The sequence below is a fragment of the Heterodontus francisci genome, chromosome 20, assembly GCF_036365525.1.
Source record: "Heterodontus francisci isolate sHetFra1 chromosome 20, sHetFra1.hap1, whole genome shotgun sequence".
Taxonomy (NCBI): Eukaryota; Metazoa; Chordata; class Chondrichthyes; order Heterodontiformes; family Heterodontidae; genus Heterodontus; species Heterodontus francisci.
Window position 1 is genome coordinate 27,594,099 of NC_090390.1, and position 27,063 is coordinate 27,621,161.

The window sequence follows — 27,063 nt, forward strand, 5'->3', positions numbered from 1 at the left end:
TTTACCGGTCACCCAGGTAATGAACAGAGAGAGCATGAGAGATAAGGAGGTAAGTTATGGCTGTATCATTCTTATAGGATGTATATGTGGCAACAGTGTTTTTACTCACCTTTAGCCAAATTTGGGAGGTTATTAAGCCTTTTCCTTTACAGTCTGTGAGTTGAGGATGTTACACCCACACTACCTCTCCACAGTGTGGGCTACACTCGTATGGGGCTATTGTTCAGGTTATATTTCTGCTAGAAGCACAAGACACTGAAACATCTCTCAACCTGGGAGTAAATGAACATGCACCAGGCAGATAGATTGTGATTTAAAGTTAGTTTGTGGAATCACCTTTCCAAATGATTAGAAGATATTTCCAGTTTTAGGGTGGAGTAATAAAGTGTGTGCTGCTGCAGCGTGTGTGCGTACATGAAACTTGGAAAGAGTTGCCTGCTGAGGGCTTAGCATGTAGCCTCAATCGAGGTTTGACAGGTTGAGAGGAAGCACTTTGTGGTGTGCATAAAATTGTCACAATTCAAAATACCAACTGGCCTTATTTTCACTGTCTTCCTCAGGCTACGATTTCTTTTCGCATCCACTTCCTGCCTAGCAGACAGCATGCTTCTCCAATGAGGACAGTCCCAAATATGAGATCCACCTTTACCCAGTGTCTTTCAAAACACCTCCAAAGCACCATCTGAAAAAGAAGGCGCTTTCCTATATTCTGCACAACAGCAGTAAAGCAGATATTAACTGCTGTAGCTGCATGCTACTTCCCAGCTGCCGCTGTCAACATCACGCTTCTACAAATAGCCAGAGGATGTGATCTCCACCTGATTTTCTAGTCCTGTACTGGCAGTTTGCTGTTTATATAAAATGAGATATGGGCTGCAAAATTCAATTGTGTAGCACCTGTTTTGTCAGCACTACAGGGTAGGTATTGTTCCAAAATGGTGACTGCACCATGCACACACACCTCTGCTGCAGGCTGCTGCGGGCACCATCTTGGGTAGGGCCTTAGTGTAGGTGCAGAGAGCATTCACCACAAGTGTGCAAACTAGGCAGATCATGATTTCAATCAGCATGGTGCCAGCAGTACCATTTTGAATGTCAACACGCCAGCTAAAGCCTCTCTCAGCAGCAGGAAGGGGCCCCCCCTCCCCCCAACTCCCACCAGTATTATTTAAAGGGACCATCAAATACTTTCAGGTTAGTTGCTGATTGATTTCTATTGCTGAGTTTGTGGAAGTGCTTGGAGGTCAGGTCAGTTATTTAAAGTTGCTGAAGTCTACAGGGAGTCGTGTGGCAGATGCTGGGGACTTGGTCCTGACTTCAAGGCTTCTGGACAAAACACTTGCTCCCAGACATGTGTGCAGTAGTTTGAAATCCCCTTGCCCTACAGAATGGCAGGAAGAATGAGCACAGGTGACAGAGCAGGACAAACTGTAGGACGAGGGAGGAAGATGAATTGGTGAAGCACTCTCAGTTGAAGACCTGATCTGTCTAGGGTCTTCAGGGAGCAATTCTCTTACCTCAACATCAACAAACAGCAGTGTAGAAATCATAGAAAGTTTAAGGCACAGAAAGAGGCCACTTGGCCCATCATGTCTGTGCCGGCCAAAAAATGATCCACCTATTCTAATCCCACCTTCCAGCATTTGGTCCATAGCCCTGCAGCTTGTGGCACTTGAAGTGCATATCCAGACTCCTTCTGAATGAGTTGAGGGTTTCTGCCTCAACTACCCTTTCAGGCAGTGAGTTCGAGACCATCACCACCCTCTGGGTGAAAAAGTTTTTCTTCATCTCCCTCTAATTTTTCTACTAATCACTTTAAATCTATGGCCCCTAGTCACTGACCTCTCTGCGAAGGTGAATAGACCCTTCACCTCCACTCTAACCAGGCCCCTCAAAATTTTGGACATTTCAATCAGATCTTCCCTCAGCCTTCTCTGTTCCAAGGAGAACAACCTCAGCCTATCCAATCTTTCCTCATAGCTGCATTTTTCCAGTCCTGGCAACATTCTCGTAAATCTCCTCTGTACCCTCTCGAGTGCAATTACATCCTTTCTGTCATGAGGTGACCAGAACTACATACAGTACTCAAGTTGCGGCCTAATGCAATGAGTCATACAGTTCAGGCATAAATTCCCGCTCTTGTATTCTATACTTCAGCTAATAAAGGAAAGGATTCCATATGCCTTCTTAACCACCTTATCGACCTGTCCTGCTACCTTCAGGGATCTGTGGACATTCGCTCCAAGGTCCCTCACTTCCTCTACACCTCAGTATTTTCCCATTAATCGTGTATTCCTTTGCCTTGCTTGACCTCCCCAAATGCATCACCTCACACTTCTCCAAGTTGAATTCCATTTGCCACTTTTCTGCCCATCTGACCAGACCATCAATTTCTTCCTGCAGCGTACAGCTATCTACCACATGGCCAATCTTTGTGTCGTCCGCAAACCTCTTTATCATGCCCCCTACATTTACATCTAAATCGTTAATATACACCACAAAAAGCAGGGGACCCAGTACTGAGCCCTGTAGAATGCCACTGGACACAGCCCTCCAGTCGCTAAAACAGCCGTCAACAATTACGCTTTGTTTCCTGCCACTGAGCCAATTTTGTATCCACCTTACTGAATTTCCCTGGATTCCATGGGATTTTATTTTTTACACCAGTCTGCCATGTAGGACCTTGTCAAAAGCCTTGCCAAAATCCATGTAGATCACATCAATTGCACTACCTTGGTTACTTCAAAAAATTCGATTGAGTTGGTCAAACATCTTCCCTTAACAAATCCATGCTGACTAACCTGTACCCTTCTAAGTGACAGTTTATCCTGTCTCAGAATAGATTCCAATAATTTGCCCACTACTGAGGTTAGACTGACTGGCCTGTAATTATTTGATCTATCCTTCGCTCCCTTTTTAAACAGAGGTACAACATTAGCAATTCTCTAATCCCCCGGCACCACACCTGTATCCAGTGAGGACTGCTATTTCCTCTCTGCTTCTTTTAACAGCCGACAATACATTTCATCTGGCCCTGGTGATTTATCAACTTTCAAGGATGCTAATCCCATTAATACTTCCTCTCTCCCTATGCTTATCACATCCAATACTTCGCACTCTTCCTCCTTAACTACAATATCTGTATCATCCCTCCCTTTTGTGAAGACAGACGTAAAGTATTCATTAAGAACCATACCAATACCTTCCACTCCTACACATAGGTTACCTTTATGGTCTTTTATGGGCCCTACTCTTAGTTATCCTCTTACTCTTCATGTATTGATAAAACATCTTTGGGTTCACCTTGATTTTGCTAGCCAATATTCTTTCCATACAGTCTCTTTGCTTTCCTAATTTCCTTTTTGATTTCACCCTTCCATCTTCTATACTCCTCTCGGCTTTCTGTGTCTGACGTCTCCACTTTACTAAGGAGGAACTCACTGAAATCTACCACTTGCTGCAGCCACAATTGCAGCCTTGGAGCAAGGTGAGGATGACATTGCCAGTGACTGTGAAAGTGACCATGGTCATGAAGTTTTATGCATCTGGCTCCTTCCAGGCTGCAGCAACCAATATTTACATCTCCCAGTTTTCCATCCACTATTCCATAAGGGAGGTCACTGAGGCTCTGTATGCAAAGAGAACTCAATACGTTTCATTCTCTCTTGCCAGTGTACCATGGAACCATAGAGAAATTATGGCACAGAAGGAGGTCATTCAGCTCGTCGTGTCCGTGACAGCTGAAAAAACTAGCCGCCCAATCTAATCCCACTTTCCGGCACATGGTCCATAGCTTTGCCGGCTACAGTACTTCAGGTGCATGTCCAGGTACCTTTTAAAAGAATTGAGGGTTTCTGCCTCCATCACCATTCCTGGCAGTGAATTCCAGACACCCACCACCCTCTGGGTGAAAACGTTTTTCCTCATGTCCCCTCTAATCCATCCATGAATCACCTTAAATCTGTGCCCCCTGGTAGTTGAGCTCTCCGGGAATAAGGCAGGTGGGCGGCAAATCTCCCTAGCATGACAGCATGCTATCTTGGTGAATTTAATGCCCAGATCCCACCTAAACCAGTGTGAGGCGACAGCTGGCTGGCAGGCAGGAGTACAATGTCAGATGGAAGGATGCCATTGCCAGGAACCAAAGGTATGGTCCATAGTATTCAGCGGGGATGTATTTTCAGGAAGGTCTTGCAATCGAGGCAGGGGCAAGACCCGGCCAGGGGAGGGCTCAAGACTCCTTGTGGAGTCCTTGAGCTCCTCCTGACTCCACAAGAAAAGCCAAAAAAGTAAAAATGCTTATCTTTTAGGGCCTATTCTGGCCCCAACTCTTCTTCCTGCTGGCTGGACCTAGCAGGAAAGCCACAAAAGCTTACCTGCTCAGGCCCAGGGTTTAAGTACTTTACTCAGAGAATGGTGAGAATGTGGAACTTGCCACCACATGGAATAGTTGAGGTAAATAGCACAGATACATATAAGAGGAAGCTAGATAAATATATGCGGGAAAAAGGAATAGAAGAATATTTCGATAAGCTAAATGAAGCAAGTAAAGTGGGAGGAGGCTTGTGTGGAACACAAACACTGGCATGGACTGGTTGGGCTGAATGCCCTGTTCTGTGCTGTAAAATTCAATATAAATCTATGTAAATACCAGTTTGCATATTTCGAGAAGGGCCCCATCCAAAGGGTGTCCTTCTCACATCCTCAGAAGAGCAGACTAAAATCATAGCCTGCACGTTCAGTGGGGGACCACAGCAGGAGAGTTCCACATGTAATTTTATCTGTCTTGACCACTCCATTTCTCCCGAGCAGGCCGGGTGAAAATCACCCCATGATCTTAAAAAACGTGGCCCTGATATTCATTGCCTATTTTGAAATTTATTTGCTGTTTTTAAATTACTTGATCTGCAAATAAATCATTAATATTTCCTACAGCTTGCAAATGCTGAACATAATTTGAGTGGCAGGCATTGCAGTATATAGCATGTTTATGCTGTCAAAAAGACTAACTTCTCAACACTGGTTAGACTGGCATTTGAATTATTGGTTCCAGCCAGACAGCACCTCGTTTATATCGTCTGGCTCTAAATGCCTTTCTCTTAGCCGGTTGAGAGTTCTTACACACATACACAGACTTCCTCTCCTAGTGGTTAATATTTAAAGGGGTAAAAATGGTGCAATTCTGGTGGGATTTTGGAAGAGGGTTCATAAAATGGGATTGAACTCAGATCTGCCGGGATTGCCTTTCTGAGAGTGCACAACAAATTGCAGTCAGAACGGGAGGGACAACAAACATTTCTTTTGCCCATCCTCCTTACATCCTGGTAACAGCTTTGGGATGTTTAGAGTCTACTGGAGAATCCCACCAGATATACCTCGGATTGTCCAATGGAAATTGTGTTTTCTGAGAATGGATACAAGGTTTTGTTCTGAGTCTAAAGTGGGCCCTATGGGCACCAAAGTGAAAGGATCCCAATCGGATTGACTATTGTTTGCCATTGGAAAAAGGGCCTGATATTTCATTAGAAAGTACAACTTCTGTTGCCTTGCCTTCTTCAACCTAAGCAGCCTCTGGCTCCACCTCGCGGTGCAGCAAAATTGCACTCCAAGATGACACTGTCTGCGTGAACTTGGTGTCTCTTCCATTGCTAAAGATATGTAAATGACCCCCATTCCCAGGAATTAGGACATGGTAACCTTGGGAGTTGAATAATAGTTCTGCCCCACTGCACTTCTGGGCTGAAATGTTTTGAGAAGTTTCACAGAAAAGTCCATGTTCCCTAGACATTTAAATCAACTTAATGTAAGTTTAAAAAATATCCTGCATGTACAAAAGAGGCCAGAGCTTCTGCCAGGGAATCTCATTTTGCTTTTCTTCAGAATTGGGTCAAGATCTCCACCCCAGAATTAGAGGTCAACTCTAGAGTTGAAACGGAAACCTTTTTGCTCCAATGCTAAAGTTACAGTATTATTGCATCCCAGGAGCCTGTGACGAACTGATGGGTGAGGGGTGTTATTTTTAAAAAGAACATTATTGTTATTATTATAACCACATGGTAAGACTATTGCGATGGAGTGGAAGACGGAAGACGCAGGGGGAGTGTGAGAATAAGAAATACTGAAATGTTGTTTCTACAGCTTGTGGAAAGTTACCAAGAAGTCATTTTTACACAACATAATGAAATCACTGAAAAAGAGAACTGATAAGGGTATGTAAGTAAAGACCTTGAGACAGTACATCACTGAAAAAGAGAACTGATAAGGGTATGTAAGTAAAGACCTTGAGACAGTACATCACTGAAAAAGAGAACTGATAAGGGTATGTAAGTAAAGACCTTGAGACAGTACATCACTGAAAAAGAGAACTGATAAGGGTATGTAAGTAAAGACCTTGAGACAGTACAGCAGTTAAAAATTGTGCTTAGGCAGATAAAAGAGAAACAGCAAGAGTTAGAACAAAGGATGTAGTGAATAAGAAACTGCCCCACTAAGATAAAGGCTGACAGCTGCAAGTTAAAACACACAATGGAGAGCCAAATAAGGTAAAACAAAAACAAGAGTTGGGGCTAGAAAGTTAGAGTAGGGGGAGAAGTAAACAGAGGAGGAGACTGTAGCAACTATAGGATAGGTTAGTGTCATAATATGTTATAACCAATAATGTAAACTAAAGGCGTGGAAAAATGGATTTGTATTGTATAAACATGAACTGAATATGTTGATCGGTGTGCCTGCTTGTAGGACACCCGATCTTGCAAGAACGTTAAATAAACTTACTTCTTCAGAGTTTGACTTGGTGTAAATTATTATCAAGTGGGCTACGTTTCTCACAGGAGAGGGGGGGGTTGTCAAAAGATGATTGAGGAATATTATAGTGTTCTGATGACTGTGCAGAAGATAAAGAAAAATATCTGGAAATGTATAGCAGAAACTTTCAAGTTCCAATCTTCAAAGTAACAACAGCTTGCATTTTACACAGGGTCTGTAACATATATAAAACTTCCCATAGTGTTTAACAGAGGAGGAATAGCAGCAGATGTCAAGCCTTGTGGCATTTAAGAGGGGTGGCAAATAGATGGTTTACAGGTAAATGGGATAAGAATAGCTACATACAGAGGAGACATGAAGGTAACATTTCATTAAAAGAATACAAAATATTCCCAGTTATACTCCATTTATCAAATACTGACTGTATGAGTTGTTTTCTTCAATTTTTGACATCAGAAACTTATGACTGTTACAATTTCATAAAATAACTCCAAATGTGCAGCAGCATAACAAATCACCATTAAAGAACTATAACTAAATAAACAATCTACTGTTACGACCAGGTGAGCAATGCTATCTTTACCTGGTCTTATTGTAACAGGGTTTAATTTTAAAACACACTGTTTTGAGCTCCCTTTTGTGTGAATCCTTGTTCACAGTTTCCAGTTATAAGGCAAAGAACTGAGCACAAACAGGCTTTCTTTGGTTTAAAGCAGAAAGATGAAATTTATTAAACCTTAAACTCTCTTACGGTTCATGCTTATGGATATACGACATGTTCACGCTAGCATGCACACGCGATATAAACATGCAAAATAGGGGCAGAAAAGACCAGACGAAAAGATATGTAGAACAATTTGAGGCAATATCTTGTTACTGTTTCTCGAGCTCGCTGTAGTCCTTGATTTAAGATATAGTCTTGCGTTTCGTTGGGGCCAGTAATCGTCTTAAAACTTGGTTCGCGTGGCAAACCTTTCTCTCTTTGAGTTTCACATGTTTTCACAAGATTCAGTTCCGTGGAGAGAGATGAAGGCAGGCAGACAGGAGAGGCTGTAATTCTTGCTTCAGTTCCATTAGAGGTGTTTACTCCATGAGCACTTGGCTTTGTCTGAGTTCAAATACCTTTGATGGGAGTTCAAATTTAAAAAAGACTCCCAGGTTGCCCTGCTGGTTAGTCATGTAACTAGTTCCTTATATGGAACAGTCTCATCACATCCTTTGGTGGAGGTTCAAATTTCTCTGCCACAGCCAGTTAGCCATGTGACTAAAACTGGTCTGACCACTTGTGTGTTGGAGAAGCAACTGCTGGATCCCCATTGTTTCAACATTGTCTGTTACCATGGAAATATCTTTTCGGTCAGGACTTGCAATTTTACATTTTAATGTTCATGTGGTGAAATAATGTGTGCCTCAGTCTTGGCAGGTGGGGTTTTCCTGACACTACACTCTTACAAATCGATGCTAAAGAACAGAGTAACTGCCCTTGACATCAAGCTGTTCCAGTACAACTACACACTGGCGTCTAGTCAAACAACGTGGTTGTTGCTGCAACAAAATGCAGAAAGACCTGGACAACATTCAGGCTTGGGCTGATAAGTGATGAATAACCCTTGTGAACACAAGTGCCAGGCAATGACCATCTTCAACCAGAGCGAGTCCAAACATCTCCAATTGGCATTCAATGGCATTGCCATTGTCAAATTCCCCACCATCAACATCTTTGGGATAACCATTGACCAGAAACTTAATTGGACCAGCCAATGGAATAAATACAGTGGCGATAAGAATAGGTCAGAGGCTGGGTATTCTGCAATGAGCAACCCATTTCCTGACTTCTCAAAGCTTTTACACCACCTGTAAGGCACAAGTCAGGAGTGTGATGGAATGCTCTCCACTCATCTGGATGAATGCAGCTCCAACAACACTCAAGAAACTTGACACCATCCAGGACAAACCAGCCGCTTCACTGGCATCCCATCCACCACCTTAAACATTCACTTCCTCCACCACTGGCACACAGTGGCAGAAGCGAGCAACATATACTAGATGCACTGCAACAACTCACCAAGGCTTCTTTCACAGCTCGTTCCAAACCCATGACCTCTACCACCTGGAAGAACAAAAGCAGCAGATGCATAGCAACATCACCAACTCCACGTTTCCCTCCAAGTTACACACCATCCTGATGTGGAACTATATTGCCATTCCTTTATCATTGCTGAGTCAAAATCCTGGAACTCCCTACCTAACAACACTGTGAAAATACCTTCAACACACAGACTGCAGCAGGTCAAGAAGGCAGCTCAAGGGAAATTAGGGATAGGGAATAAATGCTAACCTAGCCAGTGATGGCTACATCTCATGAATGAATGAATAAAAAAAGTGTGACTAAACAAGCAACCTACACACTTACAAATCATCATGAGACGGGTATAACTAAATAAGCAAGAATAATAGTGAGGTGATCCGCACTCTTGGTTAGAATGTTGGGGTTGTTGGTGGGGAGAGTGTCCAATCGAATGGGCTGCTGATCTCAGGGTTCCATGGTGGTGACAGGTCAGAGTCCTGGGTGGGGACATGTGGGACCTGGGGGGAGGATGGGGCCTTGGAGGCCTCAGGGGAGGTCGGGGCCTGGTGAGTGCGGGTTCAGAGCCCTTTGTAGAAGGTCTGTGGCCTGGAGTGAGCTTGGAGCCTCAGGGTGGGGGAGGTGGTGATCAGAGCCTGGGAGGGAGATAGGAGACCTGAGGGGGTAATTGGAGGCCTGAGGCGGGGAGAATCAGAGGCCTGGAGTGCAGTGAGGGAAGGTCCTGGGGGATGCCTGAGACTCCTCAGGCAGGCACCGGGAATCATGTGGTCTAAAAGCACTTACATCCTGGATCCCCCATCATTGCCTGGTTGAAGCTGCTGGGTTTCCTGATACTCAGGAAACCTGACTGACAAGAGTTGAAGTTGCAAAATAGAATGACAACGAGGCTTACATTATCCTCAATATCATATTTAAAGTTCTAACCCACCTCCTTGGAGTGGGTTGGACGCCCGTCCACCTTCCAGCCGCTGTTAAAACCAGAAATGGGCAGGCTGGACACAGATTTGGATCAGGAAACAGATTTTTCAGACTTTAATTAACCCCCCCCCCCCCCACAAACTTGCCCTTTTTTGGGGTTAAATTCCCCCTCTGCAGATTCTCCAATCTGATTGATGGAAGAGTTTCACTGATCCTCAGTTTGCTCACAGGTGCCACAGATCTCCTGTAGAGGGCACTGCACTGGATCAGACATCAGTTGGAGCAAGTCTCCGAATGTTTGCAGAGAGCTGTCAGCGAGGTGAATGGCAAGCCTTCATTGCTGTCCACAAAATCCAGCCCTACGCTCTTAAAAGTCACCACTAAAGAAGTGTAACTAAATAAACAGCCTACAATGTTACAACTTTTCCAAATATTTCAATTTGCATTTTACATCAAACTGTCTGTATTTTGGCATGAAGGCTCCTGCATCAATGTTAAATGATCAGAATTAAGTTCCTAAGGCCCTAGAGTTAAGAGCTTGTTCAAATATATTCAATCAGCTGAGGTCCCTTAGCATTTAATATACTTATGTAATGATAAATGGTGTTGTCACACTTTTTGCTGGTGGGTCCCATATTCCCACACTTGAGTCTTTTTATACCATTCAGCAGCCCTGATTACATTGCACTGTGACATAATGTTTTGTTTACTTTTGAGAAAACGTTCCCAAGCCAAGTTTTAGAGCCAACGAACAAGCCAGTTCAACAGGAGAGATTAAAGCTGAATGTTTTAGACTACCTTGCATGCTGCAATATCTGTATATGTTGCCCAAAAAGATGAAGAATAGGAAATTGATTTGGCATTTGCTTTGGCTCTGATGCATTGCCAGGGCTCAAAACAAGTGTTCTTACTGGTCATTTTCTAAACAACTACCATAGTTACAGGGAAAAGGTGTGATTGACCAGTAATGTGTTGAACCCATTTACTATAGCAGAACACATGGGAATTTTTCTTTGTAAGAAACTACTTTATAGATAAAAAAAAATCTTCAGAAAAACTGCCACTGCAGGGAGATAAAATCTTGAATTATTAAATACGATTTTAAATAATTAAGAGTGCTGTAAAGATAGGGAACAATGAAGTAGGACTTGACGTGTTGCAACTGGGAGCTTGAGGCAAGTTCAACTATTGTTCTCACAAACAAAAGTGAAACAATTGAAGCAAAAAGGTGTCTTACAAAAAAATGTGGGTTTGTGTTGGTGACAGTAAACCAGCAGTAGGAAATGAGCGTGGAGATATAATTGAAAACTGTCTTAAGACATGGCTGAATATAATGCAAGATTGCCATAAAATTCTTAGGGAATAGCTTGCCATTGTCAGGTTTGGATGAAGCATTGGAGGTGGTTACATAAAACTAGTGGACAGAAATACATATTGGGCAGTAATGCAAAACTAGCAGTATCAGATTGGCCACCCATTATACTCAGCACCTAATTTTCAGTTTCATTGCAGTGTGCTGTGTGGAACTGACGGCCGATCCGATATCGCCCATTTTGCACCATCACCCAAGACGAGCTTCTAACCCCAGATCACTTCCCAAAGACACAGAAATATCTCAACAAAACAAATCAAGGGGTTTCACTCAGCAAGCAAAACAATTCAAAAATCAAACAAATTACTATAGTTTTGCTGCACACCTCTGTTCAGTCCACAAGCGTGACCCAGAGCTTCCAGTCACTTACCACTTTAATTCGCCATCCAACTCTCATTCTGACCTCTTTTCTCAGCCTTCCTAACCAGTTCTGAAGAAAAGTGTTTTTATTTCATATCTTCAGCATTTGCAGTATTTGCTTTGCAAATTATCATTAGCCCTGATTTAAAGCTTCGAGTTGTTAGAATCAAACAAGATCTGTATTTCCTCTTCAGTAGTTTCTCTAGGCCATGCAATTCATCTGTATCATACCCTATCCTGCAGCAAGTCCTGTTTGCCCATCACTCCTGTCCCGCAGACCTGTACTGGTGCCCTGATGTTTCAGAGTTAAATTCTATCCTTGTGTCTAAATCTCTCCAAGGCCTCACTGATTCCTATGACTGTGTCCTCCTCCAGCCGTACAACCCCAGCCCCCAAATCTCCATTCCTCCAAATACAACCTATTTGCCATCCCCACACTCCTGTCAGCCCCGGTTGATTGCTGTGCCTTCATCTGCCTGGGTTCCACTGTCTGGCATTCCCATCCTGAACTCGTGCACCTCTCCACTTCTCTGACTTCCTTTAAGACATTCCTTAAAGCTGCTTCTTTGCCTAAACATTTGGTCACATATTCTAATCTCTCTTCCTTCACTCAGCATTAATTTTCTCATGCCTCTATTAAGCACCTTGTGACATTTTCCTATGTTAAAGACACTATGGGCTGAATTTTACGTTGGCAACCCACCCCCCCCCCCAAAAGAGCGGGATGATGGGTGGGAGTGGCGTAAAATGGAGCAGTACGCTCCAGGAGCCCTTCCTGACCCGCTCCCACCTCTGCTGCCACTTTACGCAGAGCAGCAGCGGTGAAAACGCGCCTGCCTGCCCGAGGCCAATCAAGGCCCTTAAGTGGCCACTTAAAGGCCTTCGCCTGCCTCCACGTGGATTTTACGCGTGGCAAGCAGGTGTCCGAGACCTGAGAGAAGCCGCCTGGCAAAAGCAGGCGGCTCTCGAACATTCCGGGGGGGGGGGGGGGCCTCATGATCGGGCACCCTGTGCCGGATGGAGGGCCATCCCCGCTACCCCAACCACCCCCAGCACCCAACACGTCCCCCTTCCCCCCAACCGACCACCCTTGCCTTGCTGGGGCCTGACCGATTACCCCCGGTGAGGTAACCAAAGCTTACCTTTGCTCCAGGCTCCCCGACATCTTTTCTGTACACTGGGCTGTAGTCCCAGCAGTGGCCACTGCTCCCGGTGGCGCTGCTGGAACTAAGAGCTGCTGGCCCGCTAATTGGCAGCAGCTCTATTAGGCGGGACTTCCTACCTCAAGCAGGTGGATGTCCCACGTAACACCAGTTGAACCCTGGAGACCTGCAAAATACAGGTCAGATCCCAAGGTGAGGTGGAAGCAGGTTCGCCACCGACTTTTCAGTTAGCAAGCCAACTGGCTTTCAAATAAATGACAAGGAGGGTGCTTAGGCCTATATAAATGCAAGTTGTTGTTGTCCTTATAGAACCTTGCATCATAACATCTAATAGCAGAATACTATCTTTCAGATTGGGCAGAGTACTTTTTCCATTACCATCTTGAACCATTAATCAACAGCTTTATTGTTGACCTATGCAATTAGAAAGTGAGAAAATAAAAAGAAAATTAAAGACAAAATTAAGGAAGATTCATCTCTTGGGTTGTAAATCCTGATCTGCAATGTACTGTCAACATTACAACAATGACTGCACTTTAAAGGTGCTTTGGGATATCTTGAGGTTGTAAAAGGTGCTATATAAATGCAATTTTTTTTCTTTCCTTTCAATTATAATGTCACAGAATGCTCAGCTAGGTCTTCCCCTTGCTGGGTGGCCAGTTTCCAGATCTTCAATGCCTTAGTGAAGGATTTTCAGAGTGGGTTTTGGTGGGAGATTGCTCTGGAGAGTTAATTTCCCACACCCGAGATACAGCTGAAGCCCACAGTGATTTTAACTGCCAGGTCTTATTTAACCACGCTAGTCCACTTTTTTCCCATTCCAGGTGGGAATTGGATGTACAACATCTGTTGGTAGGGAAGATCGTGCTGCCCTTGACCACCAATTGGCTTTCAGGTAAATTGCAGGGAGGGTGCTTCAAAAGGATCTTGTGGGAGGGAAGGGGTGAGCGGGGAGTTCAGGTCAGGGGAGGACTCCTGTTTCTCCTGGCCACACTACAGTAATTTTTTGATTTGCTGGGACAGTCTCTTCAACCTCCCCAACAGCTGACCACCTGCTTCAGCCTGGCTGAAAAATTATGGTGGCTTCTGACTCAGGTATCAGTTAAAATGCCATTAGGATCTATGAGTATATTAGGACCCTGATTTGCACAAAACCATGAGACTCCTACCTGCTTTATGCGAGGGACCTCATTCGCCCGTTCAGCTACAGCTAATCTCGGAAATGGTGAAAAAAGCCCAAGTTCCAAGTGTGTAAGTAACCTTGTTTTTAACTGCCTGCCACCTCTAATTTCCACCAGGTGGAAAGGGTTAAAATCAAACCCTTAGCAATGACTTTACAATTGAGCTATTTAGAACTGGAGAAGTTGGAATATTGCCTGTGAAATGGCTTCCCAGAAATCAGAGAAAGTTAGGAACAAAGGGAAGCCATTTGTCCATTGAAAGTGGTGCAAATGGACCCAATAGAGCAATCTGTTGTAATCCTATTAACCTTTAACACTGCTTGTACATTGCAAGACTATAATTAAATCAAGCAGTTCTAATGATATCATTAGCCTTGCAAAATAATGATAAAACAGAATGATCCAAATTTTCTTGGCTAACTATCGGTGAGGCTAACTGCAATCACCGTTATTTATATGTAAATTGCACAACAACGTCAAGCAAAAGCAGATGTGTGGTTAAATGCAGAAACATTGAATCTGCTGTCTGAAATGCTGTGCTCCATTAGCTTCTCAAAAACAGCATCTCCCTGTCTGACTCATCATTCAAATTCATTGAACAAGGTGAAGTTGCTGTACTTGCACGTTGAATATGAATTAGACTTGCCACGGAAAGTTATGGTTTGTCCATTTCAGTCAAAGTATTTTTTATTAACAGCACTTTAAGTCTTAATTACTGCCAAGCATCCTCACTGTCATTAAAAATTAACAAGTGTGGAGTCTCATTCCTTCAGCTTTTAATTGCTGGTGGGAGATTTTTTTAAAAATGTAAACTAATTTTTTAAATTACTTTTTCTTTCTATCTCGTTTTTCTCGCTCTCTTGATCCTATTTTTCTTTTGCTCTCTTTATTTATCTTTCTGTACCTGATTTGGCATTGAATTCACTATTCCAACTGACACTTCCTGATTCAGGCTCTGTGCTGTTCATTTCAGAATACTTCAGTTTGATTGTTTAAGGAAATGCACCATTACTAGACCTGATCACACAGGTCCCAAATGCCTAGCAGAGGGTGCCATCCTTTTTCCATCTCCCACTTGCAGCAACTTGTAGGGCAATCTCTCTGAAATTAAGGGTTGGATTTTGTTCTCAGCCTGACGTCAGTTTTCGTGGTGGTGGGGGTGGGGGGGGGGGGGGGGGGGGGGGGGGGGGGGTCGGAGGGGGGAGGTGGCAGAGAATGGAGCAGCAGCGGCCGCCATGGAATCTGATGCCAGGATTGCCAGGTCCAATCTTACCGGCAGCGGCGAGGATCCGTGGCGGCACCTCCACCGCTCTGTGAAGGGACCCTGCATTCCATATGGTAACTACCTCTTTGCATTCATTTAAATGTAATCTGCAGCGATCTTACTTTCAGGTCGCAATCTTGAGCTCGTCGTGCGGCACTCACCATCCAGAAGCTGGCGCCACCAAGGTGGGGCAGGGGGTTAACCCTGCATTATTTAATGTATGGGTGGTGAGGAAGGGGGCAACTCTGCATGATTTAGTGTAGCACTAAACTCTGCATTATTTCAAACTGTTTGCAGGGCTGGCAGCCTTTTAAAAATGGCGACCAGCGTCAATATGTAAAGTGACAACCCACCACGTAGACACAGTGGATCTGCTGCATGGGTCTCGTGGGGGGGGGGGGGGGTGGTGCGGCTGCTATCTTCCACGAAATCTAGCCCCGAAAGTGCAAAGGCGAGTGTAACAGGTTGGGGAGGGGGTGTGGTTGGTGGCATTCGTTCTCTGTCTGCAGTAAATTCTAGTCAGTATGAGCATCAGCAGAAATTCTAACCACTCTTAATCAGCCATTATATATGTATCGAATTTATTTTTCAATGTACTGTTTTGCAGCTACAGCACAGAGCACGATAGATGCAGTGTGAACTTCTGTTGGCAAAAGATCTGTAATGAATAAACTATGAAGTAAACTAAATAAATGTACTCCAAACTCTTTATGATGATGACTCGCCACAATAATGCTTATAACAGAAAATAACTCTCTTACCTTTGATTCTCCCGTGCTGGTGAGGACTTCAAATTCACTTCTTGAAATAATTGAGCCTTCATTATGGTACATTCAGTTAGCATTCTGCTGCACAATAGGTGCTTGAGGATTTTTGTTGCTTTAATGCTGTCAATTGATTTTCAGAACCGTTTTACTGGCAGGTGTGATGTTATATTAACATTTAAATGAATGGAGCTTGACAAAACAGATATTGGCATGTGGTTGCTCTGATGTATATCAATCTCTATATTTTTATCCATGACAACCTTGTTAAATTCTTCGGTTTGTGCTTTGATTGTAACTACTAATTAAATATCCTATCTTTTGTATTCTTCTTTTCTGTGGTATGTAATTACTATGCTTCAGTAATGCTTGCAAGGCTGTATGAGTGTTTTGTTATAACGTTATAATAGTAATGTCAGTTGCATGCAGTTTGTTAAATATTAATAGTGTCAAGCAGGTCCCCACCTGCCAAGAATGAGGCATATTAATTTCGCCACATGGACATTAGATTTCAAATTGTTGCTGGGAAGAAGAGAAGGCCTGTTACATGGACTGCCAGACCTTGGCTGGAAAAAAACATTTACATACTAACAGACATTGAAGGCAGGGCAGCGCATTCCATTCTCTGCTAAGATGATACAATAGACAGAGCCAAGATGTGGTCAGACCAGTTAGTCACATGACTAACCTGCTTGGCAACCTGGGGGCTTCTGAATTGTACATTTTGAACTGAGAGCCTGCAGAAAGCAGAACGCTCCTGGACTGAAGAAGACCTCTTGTCTGTCTGTCTGCTCCCATCTCTTTTTCACAAGCCTCTGAATCCACTGAAGACACATGAATCCCAAGGGAGAAAAATCTACAGTGAACAAGGTTTAAGAACACTGGGCCCCAATGAAAAGCAAGATCTTCCTACAATCAAGGACTCTACAGTGAGCTTGAAGAACCAAAACAACAACTCCTCAGATATTGCCTCAACCTTTGCCACTTTATTTTTTCTTCTGCTCTTTTCTGTCTCTATTTACATATGTGTATCGTGTATGCCTGCTAGCATGGGGCACGTTGTGTATCCATAGGCATTAACCAAAACAGAGTTTAAGTTTAATAAATTTCAACTTTTCTTCTTTAAACCTAAGAAAACCTGTTTGTGCTCATTTATTTGCCTTATAATTGGAAAGCGGGGAACAAGTATTCACCAAGGGGGAGCTAAAAACAGTGTGTTTAAAATTAAACCCTGTTACAATAAGACCAGGTGAAAGCTGAAAGGGAACCCTAGACCTCTTGCTCACCTGGTCATAACAATGGCATGCACTTACTTTATTGATCCTTGTGACACTTGACAAACCTTTTACATGGCAGGCTTGCACTTTGCTGTGGATATTTCCCCTAAAACCATGTCAATTTTATTTCTTTCATTTATTTACATCAACTCAGAGAGCATCTATGGAAGTTATTTCCTCTGGGGAATCTAGAACAAGGGGGAATAGGCTGTTCAGGGGTGAAATCAGGAAGTAATTTTTCACACAATTTTTCATACTTGAGATGAACAGATTTTTATGAGGTAAAGGTATCCCTACCTAATATCATTGCAGGAGCACCATCACCAGAATTATTCTAGCAGTTTAAGAAAGTGGCCCACCATCACCTTCTCAACTATGGTTGGACAATAAATGGAGTTCTGCCACCATCACTCTTAAAAATAAAAAATAATTACAAAGCAACATAGAAGTTTACACTGACAGTAATTCAGTTTTACTGATCAACAACTTGAGGATATGTTTATTCTATACAAGTGAAATGAATTTTGAGGCAGGTACTTGTATGTTGGGAATCAAAGGTGGCCTCAAGTACTTACATATAATTTGTGCAGACAGAAAGTTCACCACAATAGGAATTACTTTCATCACTTGACTGAGTGGAGGATAAAGAACAGAAACAGAGAAAGACTGTCAGATCTGCATAATGTTCACTTAACAACTTCTAACAGATTTGTTAGATGCCAGAAAAGATTTTCTGTCTAGACCCACCGCAATACCACCCATTACAGTTACAGTATCAAGGACAGCTATCTGATAATGGCTGAAGGCCATTGCCTCCAGATACTTAGATGTAGCAAGGAGGCAGCAACAGAGCTGTACCCTCTGCTTCAGGAAAACCACAAGACAATCTTGAACATAGTAACATCAGTGGTCAGAGCTCTGGCTCCTTCCTAGCTAGTACAGGGGACATCAAGAGTTCAGGCAATCTGCCCTCCATAAATGCATCTAACAAGTGACTGGAACTATACTCAAGAGAGCAACACCTTACCTCCCTTCCCACTGACCAGTAACTGCACAATGACAGAGCTGCTTAATTTCATCAAACTCAGTTGCACCATCATCACTTCTGTTCTTACTTCTGCCCTGGACCTTTTTGTTCTTTCCCTGCACCCACTTCCCTGGTTCTTCATTTGCTCCAAAGCTGTTTATCTCTAGACTGCATTTGTTGACAACGCTATCCGTAGGTGGCGCTGCTTTGGCACATGAGCAAATACAGCATGTGCCACTAAAACGTCACAGCTTGCAACTGTAGCAGCTGCCAGGACTAAAGATGGCGCTGCTCAAAGAATCACACAGAGGCAACCTAACAAGCACGTGGCAGCATACAATGGCCGGAGTGAGAGAGTGGAGCGGGCCGGGCAGAGCAGCGCGAGGGGTGGGGAGACCAGCGCGGGGAGAGCGACGGCGACGGCGGCGGGGTGGGGGAGAGCTGGGGGAAAGAGGGAGGGAGGAAGGGAGAGAGGGAGGGAGGGAGAGAGAGAGGGAGGGAGGGAGAGTGGGGGGAGGGGGAGAGGGAGGAGGGGAGGGAGAGGGAGGAAGGGGAGAGGGTGGGGGAGAGCGGGGGTGTGGGGGAGAGCTGGGGGAGGGGAGACAGTGGGGGGGGGAGGGCGGCGGTGGGGGAGAGTGGTGGGGGGGGAGGGTGGCGGTGGTGGAGAGTGGGGGGGGGAGCAGCGGAACGGAAGAGGAGTGCCTTTTTCTGTGCATGGGCCATAAACACAACAGCAAAAGACTTACCGGCCAGTCCCTGCACCCAGCGACACCAAGGTCTTCGGCCGCTCACTCCCCGCGGCTCTCTACGACCTCTCGCTTCCGGCCCTTTCCATTCAGCCATTCCCTCCAGCTGCGGATGCCCAATCCAGTTGCTTTCTCCCCTACCAAGTTGCTTTCTCCCCTACTTCTCAACAGTACTTCAGGCATTGCAACTGTCTGGTCCCTGCCTTTTGCATGCTCCCTCTCCCCACCCCTCCCCGCTCTCCCCACCCCTCTCCCTCTTCACCCACCCCTCCCTCCCCCTCTTCACCCACCCCTCTATCCCCCTCTTCACCCACCCCTCCCTCTACCCCCCTACCTCCACCCCCTACCTCCAGCCCTCCCTCTACCCCCCTACCTCCACCCCTCTACCATAGTTGAATATCTGAAGTGCAGTTGCAAAGTCGGGGAAATAGTATACAAAACAAAACCTCAACAATTCTGGATTTAATTATTGAGAAGTTTCATTAAGTTCATTAAGCATCCGAGGAACTGCTGTGCATGGATACATGAGTGTTGTGTCCAGTATTCCCGTGAGACAGGCAGGCCAAGTCTCTGCTATACACAGCTAAAGAGATTGTTCCTGGAGAGCCTTGTGGTGAATGAACGCTTGGCTCTCTATTCCACTACTGTATTGTCCATGTGAAGAAGGCAAAGTCACAAGAGTCTGAGCTCAGTCTATTCTTGGTGAATGTTCCCCAAGCGCATCCCAATGTGCACTCCCAATTCATCCATAAAATGCAATGTTCCTTTCCACATCGTGATGAGCTCCACAGCATGATCCAGTTGCCTTCGTTGCTTGAATACTGACCTTAAGTCTCAAGGATTGTTTTCTCAACGGCATGTTTTACATGAAAAGAAATAAAGCAAATCAGAGTCAGAGCTTGCCTCCCTCCATCCACTGAAATTACTGTTGTGCACACCTTTTTAAGTTCTGCAGTGAAGGCACCAATTGATAACGTCGCCAATGAAGCACTTATTACCCATCTCAGATGCAGGAATCAGCACATCCTTGCGTCCTCTCCTGCACTACCTCCTTTGCTTGAATGCCGTCCTTAAGTCTCAAGGATTGTTTTCTCAAGGGCACGTTTTACATGAAAAGAAACAGGAGTGTCAGAGCTTCCCTCCTTCCAATGAAATTACTGTTGAGCGTGCTTTATGCTCTGCAGGATAGGCATGTACTGATAACACCGCCAATGAATCACTTAGTGCCCACCTGAGCTGTAGGAGTCAGGATGATGTAACTGCCCCTATCTCGTGATGGTTCAATGCTACTCTCAGGGAAAACAGGTGAGGGTGCTGGAAAAAGAAGCACATTTCTTTTGGACTATGAACATAAAGCAGGCCATTTAGCCCAGCTGTTCCCTGCTAGTGGTTATGCTACTCCTGCGCCTTCCCATACGCTCCCATTTAATCCTGCCTACTACTATCAGCATCACCTTCCATTTCTTTCACTCTTATCTACCTTTGCCTTAAAGCAACATTGAGGATGGAGAATGGTGTGGCTGCACTCCCACCTCACCAGTTGTGTACGCAGCAAGAGCATTCACATTTGTGCTACCACTGGACACGGCATGAGGTGGCTGTGTGTCCATGTGCACTGCTCGGATGGGTGCAGGAACAGTTGACTGTGTAACTGAACAGCAAGGAGAGGGTACCGCAGCTGGGGGAAGTGGAGCTTTGAACAGGCAGGCATATGTTTAGGAAGTTCACGAAGGCTATTAAGGGACCACACAGGATACATGAGATGAGATAAGAAATACAGAATGCACTCCATTGAAACGTTACAAAAACGAAAGTGACCGTTTAGATGGAAGGTTGTTCGCTGGACTGCAGCACATGTACTGCCTGCACACAGCAACTTACAACAGGGACTGGAGCACATGCAGTGCCCCAGACAATGGAAATATTTTCAGAGCAACTTACCTTGGAGCAATCTCCTCTGTCTAATAAAAATGAAGCAAATCTCCAAAACGACAAAATAATTGAGATAAAATGCGAGAAAATGCCCAACGAAACCTCTCCTCCTTCCACTTTCAAAAACTCGCGCCGAAGCTTTGACGCATGCGTGAATATCGGAAGATTGACACATGCGTGAATACCCGGTGGCGTTGCATGAAGCGCATGCGCAGAGGCCAACCTGGCGCGTTGCCCGAGGAAGATGGCGTAATGCGATGACGTCACCAGCGCATGCGCAAACTGGTCCTGGCAAGCAGGAACGCAGCGCATGCGCAGAGATGAGGAGACCGTCTGCGCGTGTGCGCACCGTGGCGCAGCCTGATGACGTCGGCGCTGGCCAGCATTGTCAGGAATCACTTTGTTATCTCTAACATCTTCTAATTCTGATGAAAGGTCATTGACCTGAAATATTAACACTGTTTCCCTCTCCACTAATGCTGCTTGATCTGCTGAGTGTTTCAAGTACTTTCTGTTATTCCACCAGACAGTTGGCTTTCTGAAAGTACAGAAGGTGTTTGATGGCCCTCGTGCAGGAATCCAGACCCTTGATGCAATGAAGTGCCTATTATAAAAATTCCATCATCCTGCAGCTGGTAAATTATCAACAACATTATATTATGTAAGTCACTGTCCACATCTCAGATCATACCCATGATGTTTACATTTTGTAACCATCATCTAGGCCTGACTTATTTGAAGATGAAGGAAAACTGAAAGGATGGCTCCTCTGAGACCAGGCCATTCAATCCTGACAAATATATATTTTTTGCCACAGCCATGGGGAAGAAGCAGGGCACAGATACTGTGAAAGAGGAACCATTATTGAGCTTACCTTTAGCATACTGAAGCAACACTTCTGCTGTTCAGACTGATCAGGCAGTATTTTATCATACACACCCCACTCTCCAAGACATTTGTCATTGCTTACGTGTTCTATTAAGAAAGCCAATCATGAGGAGAACAAGCTGAGACCAAGGCCAGTGCAGGAGGCAAATACTGACCATGTGTTATAGAACTCCTGATATAACACCAGTGTAGCCTGGAAGATTTGTGCAGCAGTGATTTCTGCAAGATATATATGGCTGAATGCCTGAGTTGTCCACATGTATATAATTAAATATCCCAAAATACTTTCAGCAACACCTTCCTCTGCAGTTCCTAACTAACATCAATGTCCATTCTTTGTTGTGTTACTATCTTGTTCTCACTATAACAAACAAAGGATGGAATTTAAATGTTTTGACCTGACAGGAGCAGTGCCCAATAGCACGTGGGGAATCTGGAAGTATATGCAGTGTGTTTGTCAGTAGCTTTTTAACCCAGCCACTGCATTTTCACCTGACTTTCGATTTTCCCAGCCAATTCGCACAAGCAGGCATGATGATGACCTGCACGAGTTTATTTCAGCTGAACTATTTAAAGGAACACTGTGTAGATAACAGTGAAAGGAATGTATAGGTAAAAAAAACTGTACTAATGCATTCCCAACCTGTCAAGGTTACGCTTTGGTTCACATATGGGTCCCTAGATATGATGTTGCTGCATATAAGGGGTCACAGGGAGATAGATTTCCCTGCTGATGGAAGGAAAAAGCCATGCCTGAGAGAGCCTGAAAGCATGCCTGGAGATCCCTGAGGAGGTTAGCAGCTGGAGTGTGGTGCCACGCTCCTGGATACAATGCCAGAAACGGTTTAGTGACCCAATCAGGGCAGGAAAGGTGAGTACAATGGAACATTCAACTGCATCACTCCTCACAGAAACTTACCTTGCAGGTATGCCCATGCTTCTCTGTTCATGCAATTCCTCACATCCCCATCTGTCCATCCACCACTGACACTCACCTTCATCTTAAAGCAATGTCATGCAAGTCCCCCATAGTGATCCTCAACAAATATTGCCATCCATCCATTGAGTATATTCCATACCTCACTCAAAGGTCTCTGTTACCCTTCTCTTTCTGTTGCCCCACTCTCTCTGTCCCCCCTGTCTCTATTCCCCCTCTCTCTCTATTCCCCCTCTCTGTTCCTCTCTCTCTCTCTGCGCCCCTCCCCATCTCTGTTTCCCCTCTCTCTCTGTTCCCCTCCCTCTCTTTGTCCACCACCGCCCCCCATCTTTCTCCCTGACAGTTGCACTGAGCAGGAGCACTCAGCACAGCAGCTTTGTGCTCGATCAGTTTGTTTAAAAACATTGTGCTGAGTTTCACAGCTGATAGCTGTGAAGCAGGAACACGCTTCCCAACATCAGACAGATTTGGGGTTTTCCGTCAGGCTTTTAAAAAATGTCGGAAAACCCTGAATCTGTCAAAGTTGGGAACTGTGTTCCTGCTTCACCCGTTCTGCCGCTGTGCAAGAAGAAGGCAAAGGGAAATTTCCCATTTCTAGTCACAGAGCCCTGCGAGGATGAGGAACGGCCCCGGTTACAGTTCACACCCACAGGCCGGATGAATCCTTTGGCGGGCTAGATCCTGACCCGGGGGCCGTATGTTGGACAAACCCGCTCTATACAATTGAGGAAAGACTTCTTTGCTCCTGTACTCAAATCCTTTTGCGATAAAAGCTAACATACCAATTTCTCTTCCTAATTGCTTGCTGCACCTGCATACTAGCTTTCAGTGACTTTTGAACAAGGACATCTAGGTCCCTTTGGACATCAACACTTTCCAATATCTCACCATTTAAGAAATACTCTGCACCTCCATTCCTTCTACCAAAGTGGATAACCTCACCCTTATCCATATTATATTCCATCTGCCATGTTCTTGCCCACTCACTCAGCAGGTTGGATTTTAAGAGCTCAGAAAATGGTGGCTGCACCATGCGGGCTGCACACCAAAGAGCCACTGCGATCTCATTTAAATCGCCAGAGCAGCCCGCCCCATGGAGGGGACAGGCTGTCCGTCCCCAGCGATGGTATCAGCTGCCTGTGCACAGGCGCTGGTGCCCTTATTAAAGGACAGCCATCCCTGCCAGCATAATTCAATTTTTAATAAAATATCCGGCCAAAATTAAATGAATAAATTTCCAACACCTCTTCCCCATCGCCCCCCCGCCACATAGCAATTACAATAACGAATTGCCCTTTCACCCCCCCCAAAACACTTACCTTTTAAATGTGACCTTCACCCTCCACCCCAGACTGCACAAAGTTTGAACTTCAACCCTTCCCACCATCCCCTACACCCATTATGTGTATTTGGCACCATTGTTCACCACCCCCTCCTCCCGCCCGCATTGAAAATCTTACCTCCTCCCCCTCCTCACCAGTGTCACGCCGCCTTTCCCCGGACAGGAACTGGAAGGTGCGAGAGTGCCGGCCACAGTGCTGAAGATCACGGCGGGCCCTCAAGATTGCAACTGAGTGTATTGTAATTTATTCATTCACTTGATTAACATATGTTAAGTAGTTTTGCTGTGGCCAGGGTTTGCCATGGAGCCTCGCCGCCACCAGAAGGATCAGGCCAGGCCCTGCCAACATCGAAGTCTGTGGTAGGCCTCATCCGGAGCCACCTTCAGGCCACCACCACCCAACCCCCCACCACCACCACCCGCCCCTCCCCACCCTGCCACAGATCAGAATGCCGAGGGATTCTTAAAATCCAGCCCCCAGCCTGTCCAAATCCCCTTGAAGCCTCTTTGAATCCTCCTCAAAACTCACAGTCCCATCATGTTTTGTGTCATCTGCAAACTTGGAATCATTACAGTTGGTCCCCGCATCCAAATCATTGGTATCGATTGTGAACAGCTGAGACCCAAGCACTGATCCTTGCAGTACCCCACTGGTCACAACCTGCCAACCTGTTGCCCATTAATTCCTATTCTCTGTTTTCTGCCTGTTACCCAATCCTGAATACATATTACCCCCAATCCTATGTGTTTTAATTTTGCTTAGTAACCTCCTGGTGGGTCTTTATCAAAAGCCTTCTGAAAGTCCAAATATACCACATACACTTGTTCCCCCTTATCCACTCTGCTAGTAACATCCTCAAAAAACTCTAACAAGTTTGTCAAACATGATTTCCCCTTCATAAATCCATGTTGACTCTGCCCAATCAGACCATCATTTTCTAAATGTCCAGTCATCACATCCTTTATAATAATTTCCAGTATTTTCTCCACTACTGATGTCAGGCTAACAGGTCTGTAGTTCCCGTCTTCTCTTCCTCCTTTCGTAAACAGTAGGGTTATATTTGCAACCTTCCAATCTGCAGACACTATTGCAGAATTTATAGAATTTTGAAAGATGATCACTAGTGCAATCATTATCTCTGTAGCCATCTCTTTCAACACTCTAGGGTGAAGATCATTGGGTCCTGGGGATTTGTCAGCTTTCAGTCCCATTAATTTTTCCAGTACTTCATTTTTACTAATCCTAATTTCTTTCAGTTCCTCATTCTCACTAGACCCTTGGATCTCAATTATTTCAGGAAGACTTCTTGTAACTTCTTTCGTGAAGACAGCCACAAAGTAATTATTTAGCTTCTCTGCCATTTCTCTATTTCCCATTATAAATTCTCCTGTCTATGCCTGTAATGGACCCACATTTGTCTTTGCTTTTTTTTTTCGTTTTCCATACTTATAGAAGCTTTTACAATTCTTATTTATATTTCTTGCTAGTTTACATTCATATTCGATTTTCTCTTTCTTTATCAATTTCTTGGTCCTCTTTTGCTGGATTCTAAAATTCTCCCAATCCTCCGGCTTATGACTTTTTTGGCAACTTTATAAACCTCCCCTTTTGATCTAATACTATCTTTGACTTCCTTTGTTAGTCACAGCTGACTCCATTTCCCTACTGGGTTCTTTTGCCTTAAAGGAATGTATATTTTCTAAAAACCATGCATTAATTCTTTAAATACTAGCCATTGCCTATCTACTGTCAAACCTTTTAATGTATTTTTCCAATCCACTACTGCCAACTTGCTCCTCATACCTTCACAATTGCCCTAGTTTCAGATTGAACTACATCTTTTTCAAACTTAATGGAAAATTATATCATACTATGGTCACTTTTCCCGAAAGGCTCTTTTGCCACCAGATTATGAATTAGTCCTTTCTCATTGCATAACACTAGATTCAAAATAGCCTGTTCGCGAGTTGGTTCCTCAACATATTGCTCCAGAAAACCATCTTTGATGCATTCCAGGAATTCTTCTTCCACAGCATTGGTGCTCATTAGATTTACACAGTCTATATTAAGATTGAAGTCACCCATGATTACTGCATTGCCCTTGCTACATGCACTTCTAATTTCCTGATTTATAACATGCCTCTCAATGGCCATGGCTGGAACTCTTCAGTGTAACTGATCAAAGTTGCCCCATCTTGTGAGTTTCACCAAAGAAGCTCTTCCCCTATGCATTTGGCTCGGTGACCCAGGCAAGTTGCTGACTAGTCGGAAAACAGTCCCCGAGCTGGAAAATTCAGAATTGAGAGTTAAATCAGTTCTTAAGTGGCTTGTTAATTACCTTAACAACTTACCCGGCAGATCCAAGGGGTTTCCCTGCTTGCCTACAATCCTTCCCCACAGAAACCTGGACGAGGCGGGATGATGTTGGGATCCCAACCCAATGTCTCTTTCAGGGGATTTAACAACCTGCAGGCACCAAACCCCACCTCCCGTTGCATGGGAAGACCCACTCCAATGTTTCATATTTATGACCTTTCATTAAAACTTTAAGAAATTAGCTTTTAAGCAAGTGCAGAACTAGGGAAACAGGAAAGGAGAGAACAAAGGAAAAGGTCTTGGATTGGGTGGAAGGCAAATGACTAAAGTGATGATGGTGCCAGGCAATAGGGGATGGTAATGGGACAAGAAACAAAACAAAAGATGGATCCAGAGGAGGTGTAGGTGGTTGCAGCACACCCATTACTAGCACCTGCTCTGAGAAAATGGGAGTGATGATTATGATCTAAAGTTGTTGACCTCAATGTTGAGGTCAGAAGACTGCAACATGCCTAATCAAAGGATGAAGTGTTGTTCCTCAAGCTTGTGTTGAGCCACTTCATCCTCATTGTGACTTACCCATTGCTAACATCTCAAGCCCTTATCTACATCTGCTTCCCTAATTTGCCCTTTGTTCCATTTCACCATGGCACCATTGGGTGTGATGACCTCGTATGACCTCGGCTCCGGACAGATCATCGACACTTCAGCTGGTTGCCACATA